We start from the raw sequence: 17,101 nt of genomic DNA, 5'->3' as shown, positions 1-17,101 counted from the left end.
CTCAGATTCTACAAGAAGACTTTCCTGATCGCCCTTAATGTCTGTGCCTTCCTTCTGTTGATTGTCTCCAATTTATCATTTATGCATTTTGTATGTGCATAGTTGTTTGAATGCTGTCTTACCCATTAAATGGAGAGTTGGAATTGTCTTTTGCTTTTTTTTTTTAAATACCAAGTGTCTGGGATGTTTAAAATCACAATATCTGGCTAAGAAGAAGAGCTTAATACATGTTTATTGATTGACTGAAGGACTGAAGTGGTTATCTTTTTTTTCAGCATTTGGACGGTTAGGGTAGTGGTATGGAAGTGAGATAGCTGTATAATTAATCCCACTAAAGTGAAACTGAAGACGGAAATTTCTGTAAACGTGGCTCTTGTAATCGCTACATACTTTTATGGACCTCTCATGGACAGAAGAGAGTTGAAGAAAAGTAAGGTCATTAATAAATGTAGAAGGAGATTAAATCCATCATGCAAAGTGGCTGAGCTCATGAGCTGTTCATTTAAAAAGCTGTCTTTACAAGAAAAATGAAGCCAAGAGGGATGGGTGAATGAGAATTAATGATGACCTTGGACATATTTCTATTGATTAAAGAGTCAGGCCAACAAAGGGTTAGAAAAATGTGGTCTTACAGATGGTAGGCACGAGAAGTTGCTGAACAAGTATACTCATTTAAATTGGAATTGATGGACCACTCACTACAAACAGCTGGAAAGATGAGGTATAACTAGAAACTAGGGGCATTCAATCCTATGCCTATAATGTACAGAAAACCCTGGACATCTCCAGTCCCAAATAACAAAGGAATGGCCCAGGTTTTTCTTGCTTGTAGGTAGAATGGACACTTAGAGATGCTTCAGAGTAAATACCGCATATTTATTTGGGCCTGAGCTGGGCAATATTCTTTATTACATTTTCTATACTGAATCAGAGAATGAGGAAGGAATTCATAAACCATATCATTTCTTTGTTCAAGAATCTTCCACCTGGGGCAGTTAGGTGGTGCAGTGGATAAAGTACCGGCCCTGGATTCAGGAGTACCTGAGTTCAAATACAGCCTCAGACCCTTGACATTTACTAGCTGTGTGACCTTGGGCAAGTCACTTAACCCCCATCACCACAAAAGAAAAAAGAATCTTCCAACTTTTTGTTTTGTCTTCTGTTGTTTCTGACACTTCGTGAACCTATTTGGGGTTTTCTTGGCAAAGATACTGGAGTGATTTGGTATTTCGTCCTCCAGCTTATTTTACAGATGAGGAAACTGAGGCAAATGGGGTTAAGTGACTTGTCCAGCTAGTAAATGCCTGAAGCCTATATATGAATTCAGGTCTTCCAGATCCATCTAGCTGCCAATACATATCTAGTAGCTCCCAATTGACTGTAAGAAAAGAATATAAACTAAAAAAAAAAAAAGAAAGAAAGAAAAAAGATAAGAAAAGAATATAAACTAATCAACTTTGCATTTAAATGTAAAGCCCGTTTCAATCTGGTTTGTACTTACCTTTGCAAGTGTAATTTCATACCATTCTTTTCCACATAGTCATCTAACAATACTGTTCTTCCTGCTGTTTCCTGAATGTCTCCCATCTCCCACATTTTTGCCTCAGCATAGTCTGAACCTTGTTTGGCATGCTCTTTTCCCTCACCTCTGCCTCTTAGAAGCTATGCTTGAAGGTTCAGCTTAAGTACCACTTAGTTGTGGGGGCTCCAGAGAACATAAAAGAAGGGAACTTAAGAAGAGGGAATAGTGGGGGCATCTAATACTAGGATGGAAATGGGGGATTGTAGGGCTAATGAAAGGGAGAAATAGAGAAATATTTTGTTTGGGGTTTGCTCTCTAAAGATGCTTATTTTAAATCCTAGGCAAAAAGAGAGCTGAAAGTGAGAACTTTCCAGTCATTGATGAAAGAACCAGTTTTCCCCAGTCCCTCTCTGCAACATTCTTCAGTGACTATGCACAAATTCAGCGTTTGATTTTTGTTGATATAAATTACCAAAAGTTAGGAATAGGGAAGAGAAGAGAAAGCAAACAGTTCTAACCTTGTCTCTGAATCAGTAAATCCTTGCTTATCACATCCCTAGGGATGTCCTGAATTTCCAATGAGTGCAGACTTCACAACCTTGTCCTTAGATGGTGAGAAGTGAAGGGACTCAAAACGATCTTTTCAATGCAGTGTGTGCATGGCCTACAGGTCCTCCAGCTCCCTCTTCCTCTATCTCCACACTTTGCATCCTTGTCTCCTTCAAGTGCTCATCTAACATATTCCTCCTCATCATGGAAAATTCCCTCCAGAAAATTCTCAGCTTGCCAATGTCCTTCCAAAATTGTGAGGCTCCGAACTGAACACAATTCTCCAGATTTAAGATCACTAAGACTGAGTTCAAGGTAAAGCCCAAGAGGACTAAAACATTCCCTGGACTGGGAAGTATGCCTTCTCCAATTGAAATTAAGTTCCCATTAGCATTTTTGGCTACCATTTCACATCATTGACTCATATTGAGTTTGCTGCCTCAGAGGTTTTTTTTGTTTGTTTCTTTCATATAAACTGTTATCTAGCCATACTTACCCCATTTTACTTATGAAACTCATTTCTGGAATCCAAGAATAGGGCTTTACAATATTAAATTTCACATTATTGAGTTGTACCCAATAGTTTGAGTTGTCAAAAGCTTTAGAGTACTGGACCTGGAATAAGGAAGAACTGAGTTCAAATCTGATCTGAAACATTCACTAGCTGGGTAACTATGAGCAAGTGACTTAACTGCAGTCTGCCTCTATTTCTTCATCTGTAAAATTTGTATAATTTTATATTAAAAACTATCTACTTGTTTTTATGAGAATAAAATACTATTTGTAAAGCATTTGGGTTTTTGTTGTTTGTTTTTGTTTATTTTTGTTTTGTTTTGTTTTGTTTTTGTGGGGCAATGAGTGTTAAGTGACTTGCCCAGGGTCATACAGCTAGTAATTGTCAAGTGTTTGAGGCTGGATTTGAACTCAGGTCCTCCTGAATCCAAGGCCAGTGCTTTATCCACTGCACCACCTAGCTGCCCCTAAACCATTTTGTAAACCTTAAAACACTATATATTGTTGTTGTGTTTAGTCTTTTTCCATCAAGTCTGACTCTGCTTGATCCCTTTTTAGGTTTACTTTACAAAGACACTGGAATGGTTTGCCATTTCCTTCTCCAGCTCATTTTACAGATGAGGAAACTAAGGCAAACAGGGTTACTTGATTTGCCCAGGGTCACAAAGCAAGAAAGTTTCAGAGATCAAATTTAAACTCACATCACCCCACTCCAGGTCCAGCCGTCTATCTACTGCAACACCTAGCTGTCTATAAAAGCTCTTTCTACATTCTAATTATTCCCTATTACTATCCTGACTGTCACTCAGTGGTTTGATGTTCCCTCTCACTTCCTGATCTTCTGCAAACCTGATAAGTATTTAAATTATACATTTTTCTGCTTATTTGTGGATGAAACTGTTGATCTCATTAATGTGTGTTACTTCCAAAGGGATACATCAAACCACATCTGTGCCCCCTTAGCCTGGGGGTTCCTGTGGTGGAAATCCTCCACAGAGGTAGCCCTGGAGTCATAAGTGGGTATACTCTATGTCTCTGTGTATTGAATCACTACCCAAAAAAGCATTCTGGATATTTCACTGGTCACTCTTTTGCTTTAAAACATGACTGACCCATCTTAATTCCTCAGTCAGTCAGCAATAATTAAGCACTTCCAATTTGCCAGGCAATTTGCTAAGTCCTAGGGAAACAAAGAAAAATAAAAAAGAGCTCTTTTCATCAAAGAGTCTCATTCTAATGGTGGATACACCACATAGAATAACTAGGTACATCAAATTTATAGGGTAGATGGGAGATCATCTGAGGGGAGGAGGGAAGTAGCAGATGCGAGAACTGGGAACGATAACCGGTAGAAGGTGGGATTTAAGCTTAGGCTTAAAACAAGTCTAGAAAACTAAGAGGTGGAGATGAGAGGAAAAAGCCCTCCAGGAATGAGGAACAGCCAGTGGGAAGCACAGAGTGGGGAAATAGCATTGGACCAGTTGTAGAGGGGTTTCTTATTGATATATAGTATGACAGTCAAGATTTGGGAACTAAGGAGGCTCCCTCCTATTGGTGAATGTTCCCTCCAATTGGGGGATGCTACATTCATGTAGCACGTGAATGTAAGGAATATTTTGTGGCATAATTAATGTTGAAATGGACAATTTTAGAAGAAATGAGAAAGGGCTCTATGGACTGATGCAAGGCAAGATAAGCAGAACTGGGAGAATAATGTACAATGATAACATTACAGCCAAAAGAAACTTTGAAAGTCTTTAGATATCTGATCAATACAATGATAAACCATGAGTCTGAAATAATGGAGGTTAAAAAAAAAAAAAAACAACACTCACTTCCTGGCAGAAAGGTGAAGAAGCTCAATTTCAGAAAGCAACACTCATTTTTAGATATAGTCTAAGTGGGAATTTGTTTTGCCAGGTGACGAAACTATGTCTTGAGGATTTTATTTGAGGTGAGGCAGGTTGTTTGCTTGATGAGGAGAAGGGGTTGGTGGGAGGGACAGTTAAATAATCAGAGAGAGAGGAGGAGGGGGGACAGGGGGAGAGAAGGGAGAGAGAGAGAGACAGAGACAGAGACAGAGACAGAGACAGACAGACAGACAGACAGACAGAGAGAAAGAGAGAGAGAGAGAGAGAGAGAGAGAGAGAGAGAGAGAGAGAGAGAGAGAGAGAGAGAGAGGAATGTATGTATTTATGAATGGATGGATGTTTTTTGTTATGTTTAAGAAATGGGAATTACTGCTGTACCTCCTTCTAAGTCTGGGATCCTGAGTCATCATTTCCCTCCTGGATTCATTACTGCTAGCTATTCAATCCATCCCTGAGTGCATTCTGACCTCAAATAAAGATCAGAAGAAGTAATACAGGGATACGCACAAGGTCTCTCTGAAGAACCTTGGGATCAATTGTAAGACATGGGAAATATGGACACACAACCATTCAGCAAGCTGTGCTCCTATCAAAGAAGCTCCTGTGCTCTATGAGCAAAGCAAAATCCCAGCAGTTCAAAAGGAATGGAAAATGCACAAATTTAGAGACATGTCCCTCCCAGATGATCATACGGACTATTTGTGCCCAAGCTGTGGTAGAACATTCTAAGGTTGTATTGATCTGATCAGACACAATTGGATATGGTGTACTTTGAGCCCAGCATTGTGATAATCCTTTTTGTCTTCTTCCATTATCAAGGTCAGCAATGGGTACATAGGCAAATGTTTAGTACAAAAATTCATATATTTCAAGCTAGAAATGATCTTGAAGCAATATTAGAAGCATGTTTATCAATGAGAAAATTGAAGTCTATGGATATTAAGGGGTTCACCCAAGGTCACACAGTTAACAAGTGACAGAACTATCTACTAAAAAAAAATGGTTGCTCCCAGAGACACTAGATGATTTGATCTCATTGGTTATTCTTGACCTAGAACATCAACTATATTCTAGATCCTGGTGAAAAAGCTATGGAAATTTAAAGATGGTTTGAAGTTATCTGCCGAATCCTCCCCTGCCCTGTTCAGTTAAATATATATATATATATATATATATATATATATATATATATATATATATATATATATATATATATATATATGTATATATATATATATAAATGATAGATAGATAGATGGATAGACAGAAGTATAGAAATATGATATATAAGTAGATGGTGGATGATAGATGATGAGAGCAAGAGAGACAGAGGAAGGAAGGAAGGAAGGAAGGAGGGAAGGAAGGAAGGAAGGAAGGAAGGAAGGAAGGAAGGAAGGAAGGAAGGAAGGAAGGAAGGAAGGAAGGAAGGAAGGAAGGAAGGGTTTATGCCCATTTGTATGCATGTATGTGTGTGTGCATGTATGCATGTATATGTATATGTATGTATACAATGTAAAAGTAATTAACTTTGAAAATCACTTGGATTGATAGCCAGAGACTAACTTCTTGATATAGATCTAATTATCTAAGATAACTGGCACCACACCTCGCCTGGAGAATCATTTCATACTCTGAACAGACTGACTAAATTCGAACAAGGAAAAAGACAACAGGTTTGTTACAAAGGAAAGGGACTGAAGGACTGGAAATATTTGGGAAGGCTTTCAACTCAGATTCATCTTTTCTGATGCATCTCAGCCTGCTGGGCAGGGACTCTCTTCTGCCCTGGAGGCTCACAGCCACCCCTGTGAATGTCAGCACAATGTAGAGCTTAGTTCAGGTACCAGACTTGGAACAGGCACTCCCTGAGCTCATGCGAGGTTGATTTGGGGCAATCGTATTGTTTGATAGTTACTGCTGAGAGAGTAGAAGTTTTGATGACAGATATCAAAAAATCAGTGGGTTCCATGAATTATAAAAATAATTGCACAAAGTTAAATTGGAAAATTTTAATATATTAAAATTTTCAATTTTTTGTACAAATAAATTAAACAATAAAAAATAGAAGACTAACGGGTAATTTATTCCTTGCTCCTCTCATTTGTTTTTAGGGTGGCCTTTCATATCCATTTTGGAAGTTCTCTTAGCTTATGGTCTAAGGTGTTACTCTAAACCTACTTTCTTCCAGGCTCCTATCCTCTAGTTTTCCCAGAGGTGGTGGTGGTGGTTGTGGTTTCTGTTATTGTCATGTTTTTGGTTTTGTTTTGTTTTGTTTTGTTTTGTGTGTGTGTGTGTGTGTGTGTGTGCGCGTGCGCACACACACATGCGCGCGCACGTTTTTGTTTGTTTTGTTTTTGTGGGGCAATGGGGGTTAAATGACTTGCCCAAGGTCACACAGCTAGTAAGTGTCAAGTGTCTGATGCCGGATTTGAACTCAGGTCTTCCTGAATCCAGGACCAGTACTCTATCCACTGTGCCACCTAGCTGCCCCTGGTGTTGTTTCTTTAAATAGTCTTTCCTGCAATACCTGGGATCTTTGGGTTTATCAGACACTATGCTTCCTGTGTGCTTCTGTTTGTTATATTCCTAATCTGTCCCACTTACTGACCATTTTTTTTACAGCAAGTACCAGATGATTTTAAGGATCGCAGCTTTCTTTGTTGTACTGTTTGAGACCTGATATCATCAGTGGAGATTTAAAAGACTGTGACATTACCCATGGAGGTTCTTTTCTTTGTGTCTGAAGATCATTGTAAAACCATTTGAACCTATCACTGAAGTAGGAGGAGCTGGGACTTCTCCCCCACCCCCAGCACAGCCACATGCCAGCTATGAGCACATGGAAACTAAACTACCTGCCCTACATCAACTAACTGGAAACCGCATCTCTGTTTGTTTCCTCCACTTAGTATTTCTTTCCTGATTTCAGGTGATGGAGCAGTTTTCCCAGGATGCATTTCATCCAGCCTTGCAGGCTGCCTTGAGCTGAGTTCAAGATGTCCAAAGTTCCTAAGCCCTTATTTAATATGGGAAGTGCCTTCTCTGTATCCTTTAAGATCTTCTCGAAGGAAAAGATGACCATTGGTCAGAGGATGAGCCCAGTCCCTGCACTTGGCTTACAGGAAGAAATTGTAGGACTTTGTTTATATAGAGCTGAACCAAAATAAAATACAAAATGCCTACTCCATAGAACAGAAAAGCATTTCAGGTTCTGATGTGCAAGTCTCAACTTCCCAGAACAGTCTAATGCTATTTATTAGTTAGTTTGCTCCTTTAAGCTTTTGTCTGTGTGTTGTGAGTTGTGTGTGTGTGGGTATATGTGTGCTTTAGGATTTCGTTTGTGTGGAGGAAATAAATACCTGATTTATATTGTATATTGAATGCCATTTTTTTCTTTTTTTCTTTTTCTTTTTTTTTCAGGGCAATGAGAGTTGTTGCTTTCCCAGGGTCACACAGCTAGTAAGTGTCAAATGTCTGAGACCAAATTTGAACTCAGGTCCTCCTGAACCCAGGGCTGGTGCTTTATCCACTGTGCCACCTAGCTGCCCCTCAAATACCTTTCTACTCCAACTTTTGGGGAAACTCTAGAAATAAACCAAAACTGAAGTTTTAAGGGATTTTATCAACCGTTCTGTAGTGGAAGGGGCAAAGTCTTAAAGATAATTGTGAGGAGAGCCTGGATCTTCTTCAAGGTGGTTAGGACTCACCCCCTATGACAGAATACATAGTTTGATTACACATACATGGGTCCAAAACTCTAAGGAAGTTCTCAGTGGAGAGGGAAAGGAAAATCACCCCAGTCTTATTAGGCCCAGAAGTTAATCCTAAATATCAAATATCTTATGACCCTTAGCACCTATTTTCCAGGGTTCCAACATCTCTGCTATTCATAATAACAGTTTGACATTTCTACAGGGCATCCCAAAAGTCTTAGTGTAGTTTTAAGCTATTGAACTTTAAAACTCAAGTGATTATTATATCTGACTCTTGTCCTATCATAGGATGTTAGATTTAGATGTTTAGATTTAGAAAGGGACCACCACAACCACCCCCTTAATTTACAGTGAAAGAATTGATGCACAGACAAGTGTATCATTAAGTGACTTGCCCAGGGTCACACAGCTAATAAGTATCCATGTTTTTCGAAGCCCTTTCTGTTCATCATCTCATGTAAGTTTGGAGAGCATGAAGAGGAAGCAGCTTAAATGACTGGAATAAGAACAGTGACTGGCCTACTTTTCAATAAAGAGGTGAGGAAAGGATAGGAAGCTATACTATACTACTGGCTCTCCTCTCCCCTCCCCTCCCTTTTCCCGTGTCACCTAGAGCAATGTTTCTCTCCACAATCCCTGGTCAAAGACATTACAGGTCTGGCAGCCCTGACTAGTGGAGGAATGCTTTAAATCACAGGCAACTTTGAAAGATGAATCGAGGGGGAAAGGGTCAAAAACAATTCTAATTTCCCAGGTGAGAATCATCAGAAAGGGAAAGAGGACTGAGGAAAAGTGATGAACTTGTCCAGGCCACTAAGACCCACCTCCTACAGTTTGAAGAAACTATTAACTATTGCAGAGACCTTATGTCTCCTCTTGTAGGTCACCTGCCCTTGTCTGAGAGGGCCCGAGATTGTTCCCGGCCATGGAGATGAGACCTTTTCATCTCCCAGGGTCTTCCAGGGAGACAGAGTTAGGAAAGAACATACCCCTGTAATCACTATGATTAATAGGAACAATGAGCTCTAATTTCAAATGGCTGTTGAAAACTGCTATTGTCTTTCAAAAACATAAAAGGAGGGTGAGGGCCACATCATCGTAGAGGCCCCTCTCTGGCTGGTAAATGCCAACACTGAAAGGGATGTTGAAAAAATCTTCCTTAACATGTACCATAAACTACAGAATGACACAGTGTCACCTATAAACGTGTCTTCTCTGCAGCTTTGCTCAAAAATCTTCTCAATCACATACTCGAGAGAAACATTTCAAATTGTCCCCCCACCCCGCAAAAAAAATCAATAGGCCAGCAAAAGAAAAAAAAAAGAAAGCAGGCAATGTTGGAGTCAGGTCCACCTGGGTTTTCCAATAATGTCCACTTCCCGGCTTAGTCCTCATCACCTCTTGTCCCCTGAACTCTCTGCTTCTGTGATGAAAGAAGATGAGTTTCGGCCAAGCAAAAATGAGTGGAGCAATGGTGCATGATCTGGAATGGAGGAACCAAGGAAATGAGTTCAAATTCTGTCTTTGAAGGTATATCTTTGTGACCGTGGACAGGTCACTTAGCCCCTCTGAAAGGGATGATGGCCTAAGCAAAAGATCTAGTTTGAACCAGGACAGTGCGAGATGTATCTGTGGGTGGTGGCAGACAGGGGATAGAATGTGGTAGGGGCAGGGAGCACTCTGATTCATCAGAAACATAGAATTGTAGAAAGAATTATTGGAGAAAGTTATATAGCAGTCAGGTAGCACCAGTTTATGGAAGGCTTTGAACACCAAGTGAGAGAAGGTTGCATTTGTCAACACATGTGTAGGTGTATACTGTAGGGTCATTAGAGAGTCCAGATGTGAGACATCAGGATTCTATGGGTATGGTCATGGAAGGGGGAAGTAATTGCTCTGAGTCCCCATTTTCCCACCTTGGGAAAATAAGAATTATATTATTGCTTCATCTAAAATTTAGGATTATGGTAGAGCATAAAGCACTCTAGACTGGAGTTATTATTCAAGTAAGAAGACACAGAGGCAACATGGTATGGTGGATAGAGCACTGGACATGGAACAGGAAGCTGTCATTGTTTAGTTGTTTAGGCAGTCATGTCTGACACTTCTGACTCTATTTGAGGTTTCTTGGCAAAGATACTGGAATCGTTTGGCGATGTCCTTCTCTAGCTCATTTTACAAATGGGGAGAATGAAGACAAATGGGATGAAGTGATTTATATCAGGGTCACCCAGCTTAGTAAGTTTCTGGACTAGATTTGAATTTAGATAGTCCAGTCTTCCTGAACTCCAGGCCTGGCACTGCTGAACTATAATATCACCTAGTTGCCAGATAGAGACAGGAAGAACATGTGATAAAATCCTACCTTAGATACTTGGTAGCTGTGTATGGCCATCTAAGATCACCTGGAGCTAGGTGGGCATAGTGGAGATAAAGCATTGGTGCCCTGGGATTCAGGAGGACCTGAGTTCAAATTTGACTTCAAACCATTGACACTTACTAGTTGTATGACTCTGAGCAAGTCACTTAACTGTCATTGCCCTGCTCCCCCCCCAAAAAAATAACCTCTAAATTATTTGATCTCACTGGACCTAAATTTCTTCATCTACAAAATGAGAAGTTTGGACTTGATGTCCTTTAATCCCTGTAATCTTATGATCTACATTTGAATTCTATTTTACAGCTGTGAAACTGTCTCTGAACTCAGTTTCACTATTCAAAAATGGGAGTAAAAATTATTTTTGTTCTCTTTCTCAAAGGATTATTATATAGATTCAATAGATAACTCTAGAAAATATTAGGAGCCAACAACATCATGCAACCCAGCAGTTGCCTACAGGCAGATAGGTAGTGCAGTGGAGAGAATACTAGACTCAGAGTCAGGAGGATGAGTACAAATCCAGCCTGAGACATTGCTAACATTCACTAACCTTGGGTATGTCATTTAAACCATGTTTACCTCAGTTTCCTCATCTATAAATGGGGATTAAAAATAGCATCTACCTGGGGCAGCTAGGTGCTGCAGTAGATAGAGCACTGGACCTGGATTCAGGAGGACCTGAGTTCAAATCCAGCCTCAGACACTTAATACTTACTAGCTGTGTGACTCTGGGCAAGTCACTTAACCCCAATTGCCTCACAAAAAAAAATAGCATCTACCTTGCAGGTGTTGTTATGAAAGAAAAATGAGATAATGCTTATAAAACCCATTACAGACCTTAAAGCACTATATGGAATTACGATAGTAGTTGGGTAGTGGGGGGTGCTAGTGGTAGTGGTAGTGATATTGGTAGTAGTTGTAGTGGTTGTAGTAGTGGCGGTGGTAGTAGTGGCGGTGGTAGTAGTGGTAGTGGTAGTAATAGTACGTTCCTGTCTGTGTGCAAGTTCATACATTTCAAATGAGATCTGAGTGAGACCTCAGAAGCCATAAAGTCCCAAACTGCTTCTTTTACACATGAGGAAATTGACACCTGAAGAGGTCCAGTGACATGTCTACTATGACACATCAAGAAACATAAGAGTAAGGATCATCAACTACATCTTATGACAGGCAAGTGTCCCCACTGGACTGTTTACCAAAGAAAACATTAGTATATTCACCGATACGCCATGTTTGTGAAGAGGACAAGGATTTCATTCGTTCAAGAATGTGTAAACTTCCTGTCATAACAACCACATCCTGTGCTTTAGCTAGGCCAGCAGATTGATGCTTGCCTGAGGTCCCAAATCACCTGGGCCTCTAGGCAGGTTCCCTATCAGTTTCAGAAAGGAGTATCAACAGCAAGATAAGCTATTGAGAAGAGCTCAGAATTTCCAATTTTAAAACATGCTCAAGAAGGTGTGAGAGGGGACTCCTAATTGACCCTGTCTCAAAATGCAATAGCACCTTTCAGTGTAGCTATTGGAGCCACTACTCTAGAAAACATCTCTTTACTGCTACATCCACAAAGTCTAATGTTTGCTGATTCACTCCCTGAAAACTAATACCTGATATTGCCCCGTTACAGATACCTTAGATAAAATGGAACCTTTACAATAAAAACTATGCCTTGTTACCTGACTTCCCTGAAATCAAATGAGTTTACCTGACTGTTCTAAAGCTTATTCCCTTAGTAATCAACCTTCCATGATTTAGGTATTGAGATTCACTATATCCAAGTAACACCACTGGCCAGATGACCCAGAAATATCAGATAATGCTAGAAGAATTAGGGGAAGAATATTTTTAAATGATCTGTAATTAAGGAATACATGAATGCATATAGTCAGTCTATCAATAGTCAAATATAGAATACCAAGCAACAGGCAGCTTGGCAAAGTGGAAAGAAAGCTAACTTCAGAGCCAGGAAAACCTAGGTTCAAGTTTTGCTTCTGACAAATACTGGCTTTCCAACTGTGGCTAAGCATTAATCTCTCAGCGATCTTGGTCATTGAATAAGATTAGAAGGTACAAATAAAATTTTAGAAAAGATAGATATGATAGACTTCTGGAAAAAACTGGATGGGAATAGAAAGGGCAATACCTTTTTCTCGGGTACATGGCAACTGCATAAAGATTGACCATGTATTAGGGAATGAAAACCCCACAAGCAAATGCAGGAAAGCAGAGATATCAAATGAATTGTTTTCAGATCATAATGCAATAAAAATTGCATTCAATAAAGACCTATGGAAACAAAAATTAATAAATAGAAATAAATAATCTAAGCCTAAAAGAGTGAGTGGGTCAAAGAAAATTATAGAAATGATCAATAATTTTACTAAAGAGAATGACAATAGTAAGACAACATACCAAAATTTGTGTAGTCAAAGCAGTACTTAGGTAGAAATTTTATAGCTTTAAATGTTTATATCAATAAGATAGAAAAAATACATCAATGAATCAGGCATGCAACTAAAAAGAACTAGGAAAAGAACAAATTAAAAATCCCCAATTAAAAAACAAATGGGAAATCCTGAAAATCGAAAGAGAGATTAATAAAATTGAAAGTATGAAAACCATTAACCTAATAAACAAAACTAGAAGCTGACTTTATGAAAAAAACAAAATACATAAACCATTGGTTAATTTGATTTTTAAAAGAAATAAAAACAAATTATTGGTATCAAAAATGAAAAGGTAAACCTACCATCAATGAACAAGAAATTAAAACAATTAAGAGCTATTTTACCCAGTTTATGCCTATAAACCTGATAGTCTAAGTGTCACAAAATAAATGAAATAGATGAATATTTAGAAAAATATAAATAAGATAGTTTAAGAGAAGAAATAGAAAACTTAAATAACCCAATTTTATAATAGGAAATTGAACAAACCATCAATGACCTCCCTAAGAAAAATCCCCATAGCCAGATGAATTCACTAGTAAATTCTACCAAACATTTAAAGATCAATTTAATTGAAATACCATATAATATACTTGGAAAAATAAGCAAAGGAGTCCTACCAATTCTTTTTACCACAAATATGATACTGACGCCTAAACCAGGAAGAGCAAAAACAGAAAGAAAATTATAGACCAATTTCTCCGATTCATTTTGATGCAAAATGTACATAAAATAATAACAAGGAAATTAGAGAAATATATCACATAGATCATATACTATGAGCAGGTGGGAATTATACCAAGAATGCAGGGCTGGTCCAATATTAGGAAAAATATCAGCATAATTAACCATATCAATAACAAAACCACTATCCGTCCTCAAAAGTGTTTTGCTTTTTACTACCCCCTTCCCCAATTTGCCCTTCTTCCACTGCCTCTACCCCGTCCCCTTATCCCCTTCCCCTCCCACTTCCCCACCTGGCAAGATATATTGCTATCCCCTCTTGAGTGTGTATGCTGTTCCTTCTTTGAACCAATTCTGATGAGAGTTAGGCTCACTCACTTGACTGCTCCTTCCCCATCTTCCCCTCTACTCCATAAGCTTTTTCTCATTTCTTTTATGTGAGCTACTTTACCTTCTTCTACCTCTCCCTTTGCCTTTCTTCCATTGCACTCCTCTTAGACCTTATCTTTATTTTAAATATATCATCATGGGCCAGCTAGGTGATACAGTGGACAAAGGACCAGCCATGGATCCAGGAGGCCCCCAAGCCCACATCTTGCCCCAGATGTAAGCCACCCACCCTGACTGCCCACACAAAAACAAGGATAAACAAAAAATAAATGCTTTACAGATATAATCCCATCATATTCATTCATACCTGTGCCCTCTGTCTAAGTATATTCCTTTCAGCTGCCTAATGTTAAGGCTAAAATTCTAGCTAATCTAAAATATCTAATGAGTGGTCGCCAATAAATTATAAGCTTTAGCAAGAGTTAGGCTTTTAAGCATTTATTAGGAGAATAAGAATTTGGTAAAGAGAGAGAGAAAGGCCCTAGATTCCATCTATTAAGAGAGAGCACATTTCTAGCTCCCTTCTCCACCAGAGTCCCCGGAAAGAGTGTCAGAAGAGCGCCAGTTCTCTTCCTTCCTCCTCCCACCTAGCCCGCGTCACTTCTGACACAAAGAAAAGACTCCTGGTCTTGCCCTCAAAGATCTTCGCTTCATGGGCGGAACTCTTCTACAGTAAGTCTCCAGCAGGTGGCGTTATTCGAATCGTTACAGTTCCCCGCTTTGTTTCCTCAAGAAACGGTATGTTTCCTTGATGAAACATAATACTGAGAAAGATCTTATGACTTCCCATGTATATCTTCCCATGTAGGAATGTAAACAGTTTAATCTCTTAATATCCCTCATGATTTCTTTTTCCTGTTTACCTTTTTATGCTTCTCTAGGATCTTGTATTTGAAAGTCAAATTCTCTATTCAGTTCAGGTCTTTTAATCTCATATGCCTCAAAGTCCTCTTTTTCGTTAAAGTCCCATTTCCCCCCTGAACGATTGTAATCAGTTTTGCTGGGTGGATGATTTTTGGTTATAGTCACAGTTCCCTTGCCCTCTGGAATATCATATTCCATGCCCTCCAGTCCTTTAATGTAGAAGCTGTTAGATCTTGTTTTAGCCTGATTGTAGCTCCACAGTATTTGAATTCCTTTTTTCTAGCTGCTTGCAATATTTTCTCCTTGACCTGGAATCTCTGGAATTTGGCTATAATATTCCTGGAGGTTTTCCTTTTGGGATCTCTTTCTGGAGGTGATCAATGGATCCTTTCAATTTATATTTTACCTTTTCCTTCTAGAACATCAGAGCGATTTTCCCTGATAATTTCTTGGAAGATGATGTCTAGGCTCCTTTTTCATCATGGCTTTCAGGTAGTTCAGTGATTTTCAAATTATCTCTCCTGGATATATTTTCCAGGGCAGCTGTTTTTCCAAGGAAATATTTCATTTTGCCCTTTATTTTTTATTCAGTTGGATTTGCTTTACTGTGTCTTGGTTTCTCATAAAGTCACTTGCTTCCATTAGTTCAATCCTAATTCTTAGGCAATTATTTTCTTCAGAGAACTATTTTATCTCCTTTCACATTTGGCTTTTCAAGCTGTTGACTTTTTTCTCATGACTCTCCTGCATTGCTCTCATTTCTCTCTCTATCCATTGTGCCACCCAGCTGCCCTGCTCCCATTTCTCCTTCCATTCTTTCATCCATCTCTCTAAATCTTTCTTCTATCTCTCCTACTTTCTCTTCAAAGTCCCTTTTGAGAGCTTCCATTGCCTGAGACCAATTCATATTTTTCTTGGAAGGTTTGGATGTTGGAACTTTGACTTTGTTATTATCTTCTTCTGAGGGTATACTCTGGTCTACCCCTTTCCAAAAGAAGCTCTCTATTGTCTGCTTTTTTTTCCTTTGCTTAGTCATATCAGCCAGGAAGCAGATGTCTGATTGAAATCTGATTCTCTATTGTCAGAAGCTTGGCGTGCCTGTGTCCCTCCTCCACTGGGCTTCCACCACTTGATTCAGGCCACTGGTTCAGAACCAGGGTGCTTAGCCTCAACTCCAGCAGAGACTGCAGCTACTTCACCCAGGCCAACCACAAAAGCCCTTCAAGTCTGAGAGCCGAGCCTCAGAAGAAGCTATAGGTGGGGAAGACTCTGAGGTGCTGGAAGCACTGTCTGTTCCTGGCTGGGTCTGGACTACACACTGAGCTCCACTCTCAGCCTGATCAGCAGGTGATCCCAATTTCAATCTTTTGCTGAAAAATAGTCTCGCCTTGTTCTTATGTGTGTTAGGTTGCTCTGTTTTTGTTTGTTTATTTGTTTGGTTTGGTTTGGTTTGGTTGGGGTTTTTTATGGCATTATTTGGGAGTGAGTGGATGCTTTATCTGGAGCTTGCAGGGTCACCTGCCAGTCCTCGCCATCTTCTTAAAATGAAACTTTCATTAAACTATTCAGATTTCAGCAGGAAACACCTAGGTCCTTTGCTAGTCTAACTGAAATCCCCTAGCTTTCTAGGAAATGGTGCAAACATAAGCTATTTCGCAAGAGATGAGGATGGTGATGATATATAAAGCCATGTGCATTTCCAAGGTAGATATGATCTCATTGATCTTCTCCTCCTCCTCCTCCTCCTCCTTCTGCAGGATTTATTAAATTAATTTTATGGATGAGGAAATTAAATCTAATTAAGTTTAAGTGTCTTATCAAGGACAAAGGTAGCATAGTCAGGACTTCATCTTTGCTCTTCTGTGTCCAAGTGCAAAATTCTTTCTGTTCTACCAAGCTTCCTCCCTGGTTTTAAAAGGAGAAATGACAGGGAAAAAATTTAAATTCTCCTGTGAAATAGCAATCAAGGCAAAGGAAAAGATTGGATCAGAGAAGAAATACAATCTGTTAGTATCCTTAGAACTTATCATGAGACTGAGGTTATTTTTAGGTGCAAAACCACAGGTAATAGACTTGAAATGACAGATAAAAGAAATGGTATAAGAAGGGGGATTTCGTTTGGGGATGTCGGTGTACGGAAAAAATGAGGACAAAATGATGTTCCCCAG

At 39.2% G+C, this 17,101-nt stretch overlaps 1 pseudogene; it reads right to left on the bottom strand.

Moving 5' to 3' along the window:
- Positions 1-11,561, bottom strand: part of LOC122739591 — a 90,973-nt pseudogene extending 79,412 nt beyond the window's left edge.
- Positions 11,562-17,101: the final 5,540 nt, after the last annotated feature.

This window comes from Dromiciops gliroides, chromosome 2, assembly GCF_019393635.1.
Source record: "Dromiciops gliroides isolate mDroGli1 chromosome 2, mDroGli1.pri, whole genome shotgun sequence".
Taxonomy (NCBI): Eukaryota; Metazoa; Chordata; class Mammalia; order Microbiotheria; family Microbiotheriidae; genus Dromiciops; species Dromiciops gliroides.
The sequence above is the reverse complement of the archived record's forward strand: the minus strand, read 5'-3'. Positions and strand labels throughout refer to the sequence as shown.